This window comes from Crocodylus porosus, unplaced genomic scaffold (genome assembly GCF_001723895.1).
Source record: "Crocodylus porosus isolate Cpor-Errol unplaced genomic scaffold, CroPor_comp1, whole genome shotgun sequence".
NCBI classification, from domain to species: domain Eukaryota; kingdom Metazoa; phylum Chordata; order Crocodylia; family Crocodylidae; genus Crocodylus; species Crocodylus porosus.
Window position 1 is genome coordinate 36504489 of NW_017728907.1, and position 15586 is coordinate 36520074.

A 15586-nucleotide genomic window follows, 5' to 3' on the forward strand; every position below is an offset into this window, starting at 1 on the left:
CCCAAATGCTTTCTACTTACTTACAGCACTCAAGTAATGGCTGAAGATTAGCATATGACATGACAGATTACATTAAGTCATGTCTTTCCAGTGCTTTATGACAGCACTATCACATTAGCTTCTTAGCACTGGCACATCGAGGCATGCAAATGTTTTCAGACCCTCTTATTCAAATCTACAAGCTGACATGGCAGCCTTGATATGATTATTAGTCATTTGAGAGACTTTAATTCACGTCATCAGATAACAGGTTCTGCTAAAAGGTTAGAGAAACTGTCTGCTTTTAATGAAGCCCTCAAAAAAGACCCTCAAAAACCTTGCTGCTCACAGAGAGTCTGATTTGACTTTATTGACAAGATCCCCCTAAGAATGAACTTGAGTTGAATAAGTAAGCAGGCTTCTAGACTGAAAATTCAAACTCCATTAAAAATTAGATCAAACTGCGTTGAAGTTATTGCCTCACTTTCTGCTTAGTTTCACATACAAGGTCCACTGTCCTGAAAATGTTTCCAGGATTTAACGGACCTGCTAAGGAGAGGTATGGAAGGGATAGGTCTGATAATTATCTTAAGGGTAATTATTTTGAAGATATCTGTTGGCATATTAAGCTATGGATCACAGCAGCTCACTGCAAGGAGTTAACATGACATTTTGTCAGAGTGAACAGTAGTTGTGTGTGGCTGAAGACATCAAGTTTGTAATCTATAGTTTGTGCTCACTAAAAAGACCGTTTACCCGAATGCTGTTTTTTTTCCAAACAGTTAAGTGGAGAATCTGCACTTAACTTCTAGTAGAAATCCTCATTATAAAATACTAACACATAGATTCTGGCAGAGATTACTGTCTGATTCAAATGAAGGAGGACTGAGTGAGCATGAAAAATGAATGCTCTTTATGAGCAGATAGAGAGGGAGGGAGACCTCTGCAGGCAAAAGTGGATGTTTATTGATGGAGTAATGCAAAATTATTTTACTTTTGAGCTCCAAGAATTTGGAAGAATCCCTTGGGAGTGCAAATGGTCCCTCTGTTTTGAAGTGGTGCTCAAAGCTGGTAACACTCACAAGCCACAGGTGAGTTTAATAGAGCTCTAGAGAAATGCATGTGTTTGTGTGGTATTTTTAAAGCCCATTAGGCCCCAATGCTGCAATGAACTCTGCACCAGTGGACTCTGTTCCTGCACCGAGTCCTTCTGACTTCCTTGGGCTCCCACAAGGAGTCAGATGTTTACTTGTGTGGAGCTCAGTGAGGAAGTGAGGTCTGAATGTCCTAATTAGTCTGGCTAATGTCACCCTGGCTCCCTAGCTAACACAGAAAGACCTGTTGATGCCTCGTGAAAAAACTTCACAAACCATTTCATTTAGCAGCCATTTTACATGTCTGACATATTTTCTGCGCTCTCTCCCACCTTTTATGAGTGACATTTGCATGAAACCAAGGTCTTTGCTCTTCTCTTAGCAGTGCTTTACACCCAGACATGCTTCAGCTCTAACTGCCCTGAAGTATTTTTGTGTGTAAATCATGCTAGTTTATACTTCTCAGCATTTGCTTGCTCATATTTGACCAACTCAGCCATATGTCTCAAGGACATGTCTGAGAGCTTCTCCGTAGCTCCTGAGCACTAAACCTGGGGGTACTGCTGAGAAGCATGGTCTGCGCACTCCCTCCCTCCTTACATGCCTCAAATCCTAAAAATGAAGCTGTTATAGCCACCTCAGAGTAGCACCGATTGAGACAGAGACCCTAAGATTGGCACTTGGGCACACGTTCAGGGATGGTCTAAGCTACATACACTGTCTGCCCCATTTTTCATACTTAACAGGGTGTGTATCTTGGCAGTGCTCCAAGGATGAGAGCAGAGGCAGTGTAGATAAGTCCAGTGTGTAAGGAATCTGAATAAGTGTAGAGGGGCACGTATAGATGAAACGGAGGCCCTAAATTGAAGCGGTGGGTTTTAAAAAACACTGCTTCAATTTAGGACTGATTAAACCCCCGTGTCGTGCACACACCCCACTGACTTACCTGCCTCTAAGGCGGGGAGGGGAGGGCGAGCTGCCAGCGGGCAGACCACTCCCTGGGCTGCAGGGGCAGGCTGGTGCTTCCCTCCGTGGCAGCAGCAGCCCCACCTCTGCCTGCAGACACCTGGCTTGGATGGTCCTGGGGGGCACTGCAGCTGTGGAGGGAAGCACCAGGCCCTTGTGCAGCTCAAGCAGACAGGCAGGCTCTGCGGCAGAGGGGAAAAAAGATCAGGCTTGCCACTTTTCTTGGGCAGAGCCTGCTTTCCTGAGCTGCTGCCAGGCTGCCTGGAGGGCTACCTGCAGAGCCCCCTGAGCTGCACAGACCCCGGTGCTTTGCTCCGCGGCTGTAGGGGCAGCAAACTAAAACTCCTCCTCCTCCTCAGAGTTTTAGTTTGCTTTGCCCCAAGTCATTTAAGGCGCATTATGCTGCTGAATTTCCTACAGTGGCTGGAATTAATGCACAATATGCTGCCGAGGTGTGCAAACACTGACACCATTAAAGCAGCGTGAAAGCATTTAGCCCATTTTAAATTGTCCTGCACACAGACCTCTGGTTTAATCTACATACGACCAAGGACTCTAGCTTGCCTTACCTTACATATCAACTCTGAATTTGGCCTACAACCCTGCCATACTTGATGCCTTAACTCTACTAGTTCCTCATGTTGCACAACTTCTTGCTGCAATGTTTGTTACCCATATCTTCCATGTCTTCAGTTTCTTTGCTTCAAAATACTCATTAACATCTTCATTTCCCCTTCCCTGCATTCCCTATGGTTTCCTCAGCTCTTAACTATTTCAGTGTCTCCCTATTGCTGCTAATTCCCTTTGAACATGTCCAAAGCAGACTGATGGCATTGCGCCTCCAGCCCCTCTAGTGGTTTCCCTCTTAGTTCAGGATCCAGTTCAAAATATTTCTACCTGTTTTCAAGAGCTTTCATGGAGCTTCTTTTAGCTGTATTTTGGATCTTGACTCTCTGCTAGCTTGCATCTTGCATAGCTATTTGTACCTGGGTGAAATGGGCTCTTAAAACCCCTAAAAACCTGATGATGTTGCTTTCAGTCCCTTTTTCACTTACTATTCTCCAGTAGAAATGACAACAGTATATACAAAGCTATGGCACATCAGGCCCATTTTCTGTTACTCCTCCCTCCTTCTTTTGCTAGTCCCTCTCTCTTCATTTACAAAGTTTCACTTCCAGTTGGTTCAAGACTCCTCTGCTTTGCACTGCCAGCAGTATAGACCAGCCTTCTTGTATCTTTTTGCCTCATTGATTCTCTATCGCTTTTTTAATCCATCTTAAATTGCATCTTTCAGCCTTGCTTATGCCTGTTAATTTCTCTCTCTCTCTAATTGGATTTATGACTGAGTGCTTTAATTTATTCATTATACAATGTCTTTGTAACTGTGTTCTGTAATTTAAACCATTGCTTTATATAATTCTGTACAGTGTTTTGAGACACAGTTTGTATGAAAGCTGCTATACAAAATACAGTTACATTGTGTTGTACTCAAACCAGATTTTTTTCCCAAAGATTTTCTCTGAAGCAGAAAAACTCTTTAATTAAGTTGTGTTGTGTCGCTGCTCCTAAATTAATTTCCAAGACTAAAATAAAATGTTTAGGGGCTGATCCTACAAACCCTTCTACACATGAATTCTCCCAATGAGTTTGAAAGAGATTTAAAAATGTAGAATTGTTTTTGGGATGTATGAGAGTTGACAAGGAAAAAGTAAGTAAAACAGTGGATGGTTTAGAAAAGGTCAGTTAGGTACTCCTTTGGACTAGGTCTTTCATTGCAAAAATAAGTGGCACCCAATGAAATATGAAGGCAACACATTTTGAGTGGATTAAAGAAAACACTATGCACCTCAGCACATGATAATCCTGCTATGGATTCTTGGCTTCAATGCAAATCCATCGTAATGCCAGTTCAAATAAAAATATATAGTGAACACCAACTTGAAGATTAGATGGACCTTTGGTCTGATCCAATATTACCATTCCACTGCAATAAGGGTTTGGAGGAAACTGTTCTTGTTTAATTGAAGTTCATAAAATATGCTATCTACTCCACTGGTGCAAGTTCCAAAATAAAAATAGTCCTTTTTTATTTAAATATTTCCTTCCAGTGAAACAGAAGACAGTACAAGCTGGCTTCTAGGTTTGTGTTCTGGCCTTTCCTATTAGGTCTTAGATTATGTGGTACTCAACAGCATTTACTAAAGCAGTTCCTAGGCATGACTGGCAAAGCAGCAACTCTTCTACTGCCAAAAGCAAGCCCTGATTTTAACTTATATCTATTGAGGAAGGGAGCAAAGAAGTGCATCCTGAGCCCACAGCACAGAAGACCACTGAAAAGAGCAGTTTGATATCCCCCACCTGATGTACCCTGATGTATAGCCACAGCTATCTCAAGTTTTCATGGTTTGTGAGGCTTAACACTTATGGTACTTGTATACAAAGGTGCTGCTAGACTAGTGGGATTAAATCAATTGTTCAAGGAGTTACAGAAACTACAGGGCAGTCTCAGATTAATTGGGTTTTTGGTAGTGCATATATTTTATAGGCCCTGCTGAATCTCCCCAAACTTAAAAAATACCTTAAAATTATTCTAAATTGACAGTTATTTTTTTGCTGTGGTGTTGCTAAATGGGAGAACTAATAATCCTTTGCACAGCTTTTGCATGTCTCCCTCCAATTATCAAGTGTCAAAGGAAATTGCAGGCAGAATGAGATCACATTGCAATGATCTTGTGTTAATTGCTACATTAGATATATTTTTGTTAGTATAGTTGGGAACTTGTCCCCTTTTCTCTCCCTCTCCCCCTAATGCACTCACCATATTTACACTACCATGTATAGAGCTTATGCTTCCAGAAGTGGTTCAAAATTATTTTTGACATGCTTTGGGCTTACTCCCCTTGCAAGCTTACCCTTAGTTAAAGGTGAGTGACAAATGCCAGTGGGCTGAGGGTTTTTCTAAGCAAGATTTGATGGGAGAGTTTGGAATCTCCTGCCACAGCTAACTACATGTCTAATTTTCATTTGCACTATCCCAGTCCTCTAACAGATTGCATTTCTCACCCTTTCTCTCTTTCTCCCTCCCTCTCTCTTTCTGTGTTATTAATTCTTCACCTTTAAAGAGATTAATACCTTTCAAGAAATGGACTTGTGTGCTGATTCAACTATTCTGAGGACTAATATATGGAGCGCACAGCACTGAAAAGAGCAGTTTGATATCCCCCACCTGATGTACCCTGATGTACTGCCACAGTTATCTCAAGTTTTCATGGTTTGTGAGGCTTAACACTTATGGTACTTGTATACAAAGGTGCTGCTAGACTAGTGGAATGAAATCAATTGTTCTAGGAGTTACAGGAACTACAGGGCAGTCTCAGATTAATTCTACTTGATAAGAGGACTTGTCACTCCTGAAAGGCAGTTCACAATGCCTGTGTTTCTTGCCAGCAGAAAAGTTTTCAGTGGCCTAACTTGGGATGGTCATAAATATAAATTGTGATAAGGGGGGATAGCTGAGATAAGAAACAAAAGAAGCAGAAATTGTTTAAAAATGGACTGGAAATGACTGGCTAGGAAAGTAAAAGGTGGCAACGACTAAGGCAGTTGTCAGCTCATTTTCTTATTGCACTACATTATCAGCTTAAAAATATCTCCATCTGATCTTCAGCACTGGAAAAGTATTTCAATTTGTGTCTGTCACTAAAATCTACCAAGTATGCATTAGCTATAAATCTCCAACCTTAAATGTACACATGCAATTATCTTTGAGAGATCTGGCTTCCATTAAAATGACAATTGTCATTCCTGCCCCTGCTTAAGTTTGTATAAAAATAATGTTTATGTAAAAAAAAAACAACAACTGTCATTTGATAGGTAACACAGACATTTATGCTGTTATTACATTAAATTTCATGCTTTAAATGGCCTTGTATTCTTAGTAAAGTCATTTTACCTTCCAATTACTTAACAGTTCTAGAAATTCAAAAAGTTATACTGGTAAAACCTGAAAATTGGCAGTCCAAGTTAGGAGTATGGTTACTTGCAGAGGGCAAATTTCAGAGTGATCTAAAACAGTATATAAAGGGAATCAAAGTTGCTATAACTTAGACCTATGCTTTTCTCTCCAGTGTATTCTATGCTATAGTAATTTAGAGTATGTCTGTATTATCATATTAACACACTAGGGAGCACCTCAGTGAACCTCCACTCCATACCCTAAATCAGTGCTTCTCAACCTTTTTAGGTTTGAGGTACCACTTGTTATACTCGAAGTACTCCTTGTTTTCACTCATTTTTTTGACTACAGAAAAACAATGATCAGCTCTTCTGTTGCAAGGATCTCAGAAAGACCACAAGGCAGAATGTTTTTTAACACGATGGATTCCTATTTGACATTTGTGAGTTTATCTTGTGACTTGTGTTTGCTCACCTAATAATGCCTGTGGCAGGGCACTATTGGTGCATGCCACTTTAAGGGCCATGTCAAGCAGCCAGCAGGTGCTTGATTGCAGCGGCCATTTTAGAACCATGGCCACCTATATAACCAGAGCAGTTCACTGCTAATAGGCAGGCAGCAATGTCATCTCTCTGAACTGCTGAATGAAACAGCTACAGGTAGGAGCAGGAGGCTCTTGGTCCTGGGCATGACCTAAAACTGCACCCTGCTGGGAGTGGATGGCCTAGTGAAGCTCCTAGTGGTGCAGGAGCCCCCAGGAAATAACAGGCCAGTTACTACCCTGGTGAAAAGTGGGTCAGGGCACCTTAATAACACCAGTTCCCACATCCCTGGTGGGTTCAGTTGGTTCAGCTGAGGCCCAGGCTCATGGGAGTCCTGAGGCAGGGCCCAGGTTGGTGGAGGGACCTGGAGCAGTGCCCAGGCTCTTTGTGAGTCCTGTGGCTTCAGGGACCCTGAGAGGGGGCCAAGCACAGCTATGGTCACCTGAGCCTCACAGGGTGTAATACCCCAGGGCAGAGGGCCAGGCAGGACTGTGGCCACCTGAGCCCCAAGGGGTGAAAGACCCCAGTGTGGAGCCTCAGTGAGGGGGCCAAGGGCTTGGAGCCCAGTATGTGTTCATTTGTTTGTTTATGGGTATGTTTTATGAAAGACCTGGTGCAAACCACTGGTGGGTGCCATCTGCAAGGCTTGGGCTGCAGTGTAGGGAAGGATTGAAGCCACAGATAGTGCCCCCTGGCATGGGGCATGAATAGGCAGCCTCCCGCCTAATTAAAACCAATTATGAAACAACAAGGTGTGGCAAGCGAGTGAGGCAGGCATCTATCCCAGGAACAATGGTGGACTGGCCTCAAGAAGGCCCCTTGTTACAGTGCCAATATTATGTGGCACCCCAAAGCACCTTTGAAAGGATCTTAAGGCACCCCAAGGTGTTTTGCCATCCTGTTTGTGAATCACTGCTCTAGAAAGATGTAATACAGTCACCTTAGTGTAGTGCTGAGTGTGTATCAATAATCACACCAATAATTGTATGATGGGCTCCCCACTTTGTCTGGCACACCAGGCTTGGAGAAGGGCACTTCTGATTGGTGGAACAGTTCCACCAATAAGGTAACAATTGGGAGGGGCTTGCAAAGAGCCCCAGACCTGAGTGAAGCCTGTGCTTTGCAGGTCCAATGAACTTTGGGGGGTGTGGCCTCCAGAGAGAATAAAAGGACTGCCTGCTTGGCACACAGGGGAGATGTGTCAAGGGAATGGAGAAGGAAGAAGGGGCTGAGAAGAGCTTCCCAGTGGGTGAAATAGCACCCAAAAAAGCCCCCAAGACTCCCCTTGCTGGGACCAATGTTACAGCCCCATCGGTGTGTGGAGAGGTGCATGGGGCACAGACCTAGAGGCTGCTTGAGGTAGTCTGGGTCTGCATTCTCTGGCAGGCAGCCAGAGTGCAGTGCAGAGATCGCTTCATGGAGCGCAGGCCCTGGGAGCTGTTTGAGGCGGCTCAGGTCTGCAACCCCTGGCAGGTGGCTGGGGCATAGTGCAGAGATCACTGCACGGAAGATCTAGGAGCAGATCAGGGCTCTGTAAATAATTAAGCCATCTTGTCCTGGCTCAGCTGTATAGAGAATGGAGGAACTGGTACAGAGATGACCAGATCCCTCTCACAGCACTACCACCTGACCACTCGTGCCTTCCATTGGTGGACAGGACACCCCCTTGGGTGTACCGGGCCGACATTTTTGGGGGCTTATCCAGGATTCGGTGGCAGGTGATTTGTTCTTGCAGGTTCTGTGCCTCTCTATAGAGGACCAATAAGGGAAACATGTTGAACCCAGGAGGTTCTTCAGGCTTCAAAGAGAGAGAGTGCCCTGGAAGCCTCAGGTCTGGAGGGGTGTCAACCTCTATAGACTGGGTCACAGTCCTTCAATGGATCATTAGAGAAGTGACTGATTCCTCTAATGATCGGGCCACGTATAAAAGGTGACAGAGTTTTTTGGGGAACCTCCCAGTCTCCACGGAGGAAGAGGGCTTTGAAGCTTGGGTCACTCATCCCCAAGAGACAATGTCGACATGACAAATCCCGGATGAGGAAAGGCGTCACCACCTCCTAGACGTATTGAGGGAACCCACTTTTGGAGTCATTTGAACTGCCAAGCTACAGAGTCCTGGGATCACCATACAACAGTGTTTTCAGGTTGTACAGGATTGTTTGGGCAGCCATCCTCATGTGGCGGAGCATATTATGAGTTGCTTGGTACACTTCAGTGCAAGGGAGAGCCTGTGTAGTCATACCTGTTACTCTTAGAACAGGTATTTCAGTGAGTAGTGGAACAGGGAGGCCTCACTGCAGCACAGGCTGATCATGTAGGGCTTCACCAAGTCCAGATAGGGGCTTGTTACAGTCTTGCCCTTATTGAGGATCTTTATTTATCTGGATGAAGGAGCAATCCTCCAGGAGTCAGTCAACTTGTGTGGGAGGTGAGGGAGGAGGAAGAGTTGTGTGAATCTGTGGGCCCTGGAGGATCCCTTGGCTAGGAGGAGACCTATGAACCAGGTACTAGTTCTAACCCTCCAAAGGGACCCCCCCTTCGAGACATGGGAAGAACCTCCATCACTGGAGCTTCCTCTCTGGTACAATTCTGGGCCAATCCAAATGCTGTGGGTCAAGCTAAGGCCAGGGCCCAGCCCAGAGCCCCTGGGTTTTGTTACAAGTGTGGGGAGTCTGGCCATATGGCCAAAGGGAGTCTGGGCCAGAAAATCCTGAGCTGCTTTTCCAGCAACAGAAGGCCCTCTGGGGGTCAGGAAACTAGAGAGGGACAGGGCAGGGAAGTCAGTTCCATCCTGGGCCCTGCCAGACTCCAGAGCCTTGGCCTTGAGTGTAATACTGGAGGGATTGATAGGCCCCAGGGTGGAGGTCCCTGTAGTAGTGAATGGTCATTGATCCGCAGCTATTTTGGATAGTGGGTTCCAGGTGACCATCCTGTTTAAATCTCTTTATAAAAAAATGTTTCAGGACTTTACCTTTGTATCCTCTGTCTGGGTTTGGGTGGGCTAAGCAAGGACCAATATCCATATCAAGGATATGTTAGGATCTGAATTAGGTTCCCTGCCTCTGTGGCAGGGACAAGTAAAGAAGTGGCCACTGTTGCTTTGGTGTGCTCGGACCCTGGGTGGAAGAAAGGGGCATCCTTTCTCACTGGGACTAATTCCAGTATCTTCCAAGTGTTGGGACAGTATTGGTGACAACAAGCTGACCCAGATTATCAGAAGCAGTTGAGAATGCACACTCCATGTGCAGAGGCCTATGCTAGGTGGGGAAAAAGGGGTATGAAGGAGGCCTCTCCAATTTTAGGGGCCCGTTGGTTTTCCAGGAGAACCCCATCTGACAGTCCCTGCTAATTTCAGTGGGCCTTACCTGTTGCACATGGCTGGGAGGATGGACTCTCAACCAAGGGTCCTGTGGTGGTGGATACTTTCCTGGGCAGGGAGGGGCTCCAGACTCGGAGGGTCCCTGATGGACTATTTGATCTTCAAGGTCTGAACCAAGACCAGGTCATCATTGTAGTAGTAAATCCCACTTTGAACAACATGGTTGTGCACCCTAGCCAGAAAGTGATGGCAGTTAGGGAAGCTGAGGTGGTGACTTCTGTCATGAAACCTCATTCCCCGCCTATAGCTCCTGGCAGGTTTTTCTTTGACTCCCCAGCTCCAGAAGCATGGATAGTGTAGCTGTGTGAGAAGCTAAGCCCTCAAACCAATTTCTTCTTGCTGCAAGAGTAGGACGTGGGTGAAGCTAAAGGGGTCGAACATCACATCCGCCTCAGTAATCCTTGTCCATTCTGGAACAGATCTCACTGAATCCCATTGGCAAAGATGGAGAAGGTTTGGTGCCACCTGCAGGAACTTCTTGACCATCAGATCATTACTGATCCAAAAGTCCCTATGCATCACCCATTGTTATTGTGCGGAAAAAAACCGGGAAGCTAAGAATGTGTATAAACTATTGAGTACTGAATGCTTAAACTATAGTGGACCAGTATACAGTGCCCAGAGTACAAGAGGCTTTGGATTGTCTGGGGGGCACCAGCTGGGTCTCCATATTGGATTTCCGAAGTGGCTACTACCAAATCCTTTTTCAGGATGCCGATAAGGAAAAGATGGCTTTTATTTGCCTGTTGGGGTTTTACCAATTCAAGTGTACGCCCCAGGGCAGCTCAAGTGCCCCACACACCTTTCATTGGCTTATGGAGAAGGTGGTAGGGGACATGCACCTAACCGAGGTTCTTGTATATTTGGATGACATTATCGTATTTGGACAGACCCTGGAAGCACATGCTGAGTGTTTACTCCTCATGTTGGATTCCGCGTCTTGAGGCAGCTGGGCTTAAATTGGCTATTGATAAATTTAAGTTCTGCCAAGCCTTGGTTACATATGTAGGACGGAATCAGTACGGATCCAGAAAAAGTCAATGCCATAACCATCTGGCCTTGGCCCACTGACTACAGGGAACTGAAAAGGTTCCTGGGGTTCATTGGGTTTTATTGGTGGTTTGCCTGGGACTATGCTACTATCACTCTACCATTGAACTACCTCACCCAGGGCTTCCAAGTAAGGAAACCCTTAGGCAAGTGGGGGACCCAGTGGCTGTCTGCCCAGGAAGGTAAAGTGCATAGTCCCACAGAGCCTTTTGGACCCTGGTGGGATTTTCAGTGTGAAGAGTCTTTCCATGAGGTTATAAAACACCTCACCAATGCATCCGTCTTGGCCTACCCTGATCCAAATCAGCCATTTGTATTGCATACAGATGCCAGTCTATCCGGGCTTGGGGCTTTATTAAATGCATGAAGGACAATGGCACCACATTTCTTATGCCAGCCAGAGCCTAGTGTCTAGTGAAACATGGTACCCAGCCCATAAATTGGAATTTTTGGCCCGGAAGTGGGTCATTACTGAAAAATTTAAAGGTTGTTGATATGGCACTATGTTCTAAGTGTGGACTGATAATAACCCCTTGACATATATACTGACTAGTGGCAAACTAGACACCAAGAAACATCAGTGGGTCACCTCCCTAGCAGATTATTCGTTCATCTTACACTATTGTGCTGGGAGAATGAACATCGATGCCGATGCTTTGTCTCACTTTACCTCCCCAGCTGTTTGGGACGTATTGCAGCCTGAGGTGGTCCAGGTGCTCTCCGACTTACCTGTGCACAATCTTGTAGTGGAAGGATGAAAGTGGTTTGTCTGGCTGAAGTACTGGGGGTACCCCCTGAAGGGATCCCTCAGGCCTGGAGCCACTATGTTTTTCTCACTCCCTTAGCTTTGCCTTATTACTGCAGCCAAATGGCGCACAGCCCAGGAACATGACCCAGATATCAGGGATCTGTTATGGGCTTGGTGGAAGGGACCCACTTTGCCATCTTTTGCCAGTTTTATTACCCCTATCACTCACCTTCTTCAGAGGGAATGGGAAAGGCTGAGATTTCTTGATGGGGTTCTGCACTGAGAAGAACATGACGAAGAGGGGGAGGAGGTACTGCAACAGGGCCCTTGCACTTCAAGCCCTACATGATGACTTTTGGCATATGGGGGTGGAGCGTACCCTAGCCTTACTTTTAAGCACAGTTTTTCTGGCACCGGATGGCTGAGGACATCAGGGCCAAGTGTTTGACTTGTGAATGCTGTGTAAAGCGCAAGATTTTGCCCACCTGCATGGCCTATCTACAAACTATTCAGCCTATGAAACGAGTATGTATGGACATTTTATTGATTGAAGAGGAAGAAAATAAGAAGGGGAATGTCTTTGTCAGTGATGACTGAGTCCTGGCACCGCACAAGGCGGCCCAGGCCTCCAACCTATCCAGGTAGAAGGACGAACCCTGCAGTGCACGGGTTGGTGCATGGAGCCACAACGGGCCGCTGAGTGGAGAGAGAGAGAGAGAGGCCAGGCAGTGGAAGGCCACCCTAGTGGGAGCAGAGATGGCCCTGTGATGACAGTCATGAGTTGCAGGGGAGGGAACCCTCGGGAAGGGAACCAACAGAGGCCCTGTGTGGTAAGGGTCCTGACCCTATCTAAGCGAGGCAGGAGGACCCGGGACCTTCTGCCTCTCCCTGACAAACAGCACCAAGGGCTCCAATTGCAAAGATGGGTATACCTACCCTCACTGGCACCCTGAAGGGTGTAAGGGCACCTTACATTTTGTGAGTTTGCACCTTATATTTTGCTATATTTGGGTTGTTTTGAGCTTACTATTTTACGAGCATGAGTATATGTATATATCTCTTATCAAATTTTCTTGGTTAATGGTTTGTCACAAGTTGTAAATAGTTACCTGTTGTTTATTCTGTGATATTGTTATACTTACCTTCACTTACCTGTTCCAGGATCCACCTGCTCACCTGTGGTGGGTTTGGACTGCTGGCATATGCTTTTGGTTATTGTTTTAGGGCTCACTATTGACCTGTGTGGGGGTTGAGGCCACTGGTGGTAGTACGGTTCCCAAGTTGATTATTGAACATAGCATTGCATGTAAAATTGAATTGTAAATATTTCCTGGCCTGGCCCTATAGAGAATAGAGGAACTGGTACAGAGATGACCAGATCCCTCTCACAGCACTACCACCTGACCACTCATCCCTTCCTTTAGCAAACGGGGCGTGCCCTTGGGTGTACCTGGGCTACAATCATATATACCCAGCACTGCACTAATGTGGCTACATCACATCCATTTTAGGTGCTAGGACACAGAGCAGGCATGCCATGAAACAGTGCCTAGAGAGGTCCTTTGACCTTGTAGACATACCCTTAAGAATACCTCCTCAAAAGCTTAGAACTATGCTACTTAGATTCACAGTCTCTTACATTTGTCTAACAATCCTTTACCCTTTACCTTTTGAGACTACGTCTAAATAGGCTAGAATGAGCTGGCATGTTCCAAGCACATTAAAACTGCATGTGGAATGAAAATTACTTTAATATGTGTTAGCTAGTCAAGATGAAACAAGCTACTCCCACCATGATGGAAACATATATTTTAACCCTAGTTTATATATGTTTGGTTCAGTGCTTCAGATAGTTCAGCTTTAAATTGAGCTGGCTCTGACTGCTTCTCTTTGTGAGAGAGGGCCTATGAATAGTGTGGCCAAATGCCCTGGTTCAGCCAGGACAGTCCTGAATTTCAGAGGCCGGTCCTGGATGGACGATGAAAATTGAAACAAGCATCCTGGGTGCAGGGCATAAGGCAGGGAGGCAGAGTGGCATGAGCTGTGAAATAGGAAGCCCTGGCAGACAGCAAAATTGCCATAACATAGGTTATCTTGATTAGTGGAATGACCATTAAAAAGGGGAGATGATCGTTAACACTCGTGAAGTAAAGAACAATGTGTTATTAATGGGCCATTGACTTCCTTAGCTGCCTGAATAGTAATACCAGAGCTGTATCACGCCACCCCACCCCCACCTCTGCCTGGAGCAGCACCACTGAATTAAGGGGGTGGTGGGGTAAGGGGAAGTGTCCCAGATTTCACATTGTTCTGTATGGTCACCCTAGCTAAGAGTCAAGTTGCTTTGACAGATATTGGGGTATCATAACATGGGACCTTACTCTATTATACTTGAAGTGAGTGGTATCTATTGATTTCTCTGGAAATGGGAACAGGCCTCTGGTGAGCTGTGGGTTCCAGGCAGTGATTAGCAGAAATCATTCCTCAGTCTATTAGCATTATCCAAGGATAATGGGAAAATTACTTTTGGCAAATGTAACCGACTTAGAAAATGGTATGACACTATTTTTATAATGCAGTAACATATATTTGAAAAATGATTTGACTATTTTATTGAGTTTAAATGACCTAGAATGGAAGTTAGTTATAAATCCCAGAAATAAGCTAATATTGACACATCCATGGAAGGCAAATAATCCCATATTACATGCCATTTATTTTAAAGAGTTTGTAAATATATGTGTATGCTTGAATCTATGTCTTTTTATATATGCATAAATTATATCCCCATATGTGCTATAATGATTATATAACATAAGGCAGATATCATATTAAGGTCAGTAGAGGGGGTACTTACCCTGACAAGGCACTTGTCCCTGCCTGTATTTTATTTCTTCTAGTATCTCTTGAAAGCTCTCCTCTTCAACACTATCCTTTTTCTTAACATAAACTATTATGTAGTTTGACTGAGAATCCTTATGTGATGGTATAAATTGCATTTTGTTCTATAGGAACATATTGAAATACAGTGTAAAACTTAATAGAGGTGACCAGAGCTGTTCTAAAAATGTGCTTTCTTCAGGACACCAGAAAAGCTAATATCTAATTTGTATGAATACCTGGCATATGAAACTTCTATTTGTTGCCAAAGAAATGTCCAGATGCTCAAGTGCCCTGAGCTAATGCCGGACCATGTTGAGAAAAGGATGCACGTGGTTCTTAGCCACTTTTCTACTCTCCCTACTCTAAGTCATAATTTAGAACTGCCCAAGAAGCAGTGAAGCAAATAATAAACTGCCTTCAAGGATAATTCAGAATACCACATGTTCCGCACTCCCATCCCAGGGGCCTTACCCTGACCTGCTGGAGTGGTAGAGAGCTGGTAGCAAGTTTAAAAGCCACCTGAGCAATATTTTCCCCAGTCAGTCAGAATGATCATTGTATCTAACTGCAGCTCTAAAGATATGAGTTCAAGTTCTGCTCTGGACTCATGCCACAGACTGCCTGTAGTTGATCAGTTAATCTAGCTGTAAATAGGTACCTAGTCATTCAAGTTGGGAAGTGAGAAGTGACTGGATGTGATGCTGGACACTAGGCCTGTGAGAAGTGGCTAGTATTCATTTTGGATTCGGCCAATTCAGGGGACAGTGATGCTGTAGCTAGTAAAGTGAGCAAAATGCTGGCTTGCATCCATAGGTTCTTCTCAAGCAAATCCCGGGATGTCATTCTCCCCTTGTACTTGGTCTTGGTGAGGCCGCAGCTGGAGTACTGTGTCTAATTTTGGGCTCCACAATTCAAAAAGGATGTGGAGAAGCTTGAGAGAGTCCAGAGGAGAGCCACGCGCATGATCAGAGGTCAGGAAAACAGACCTTA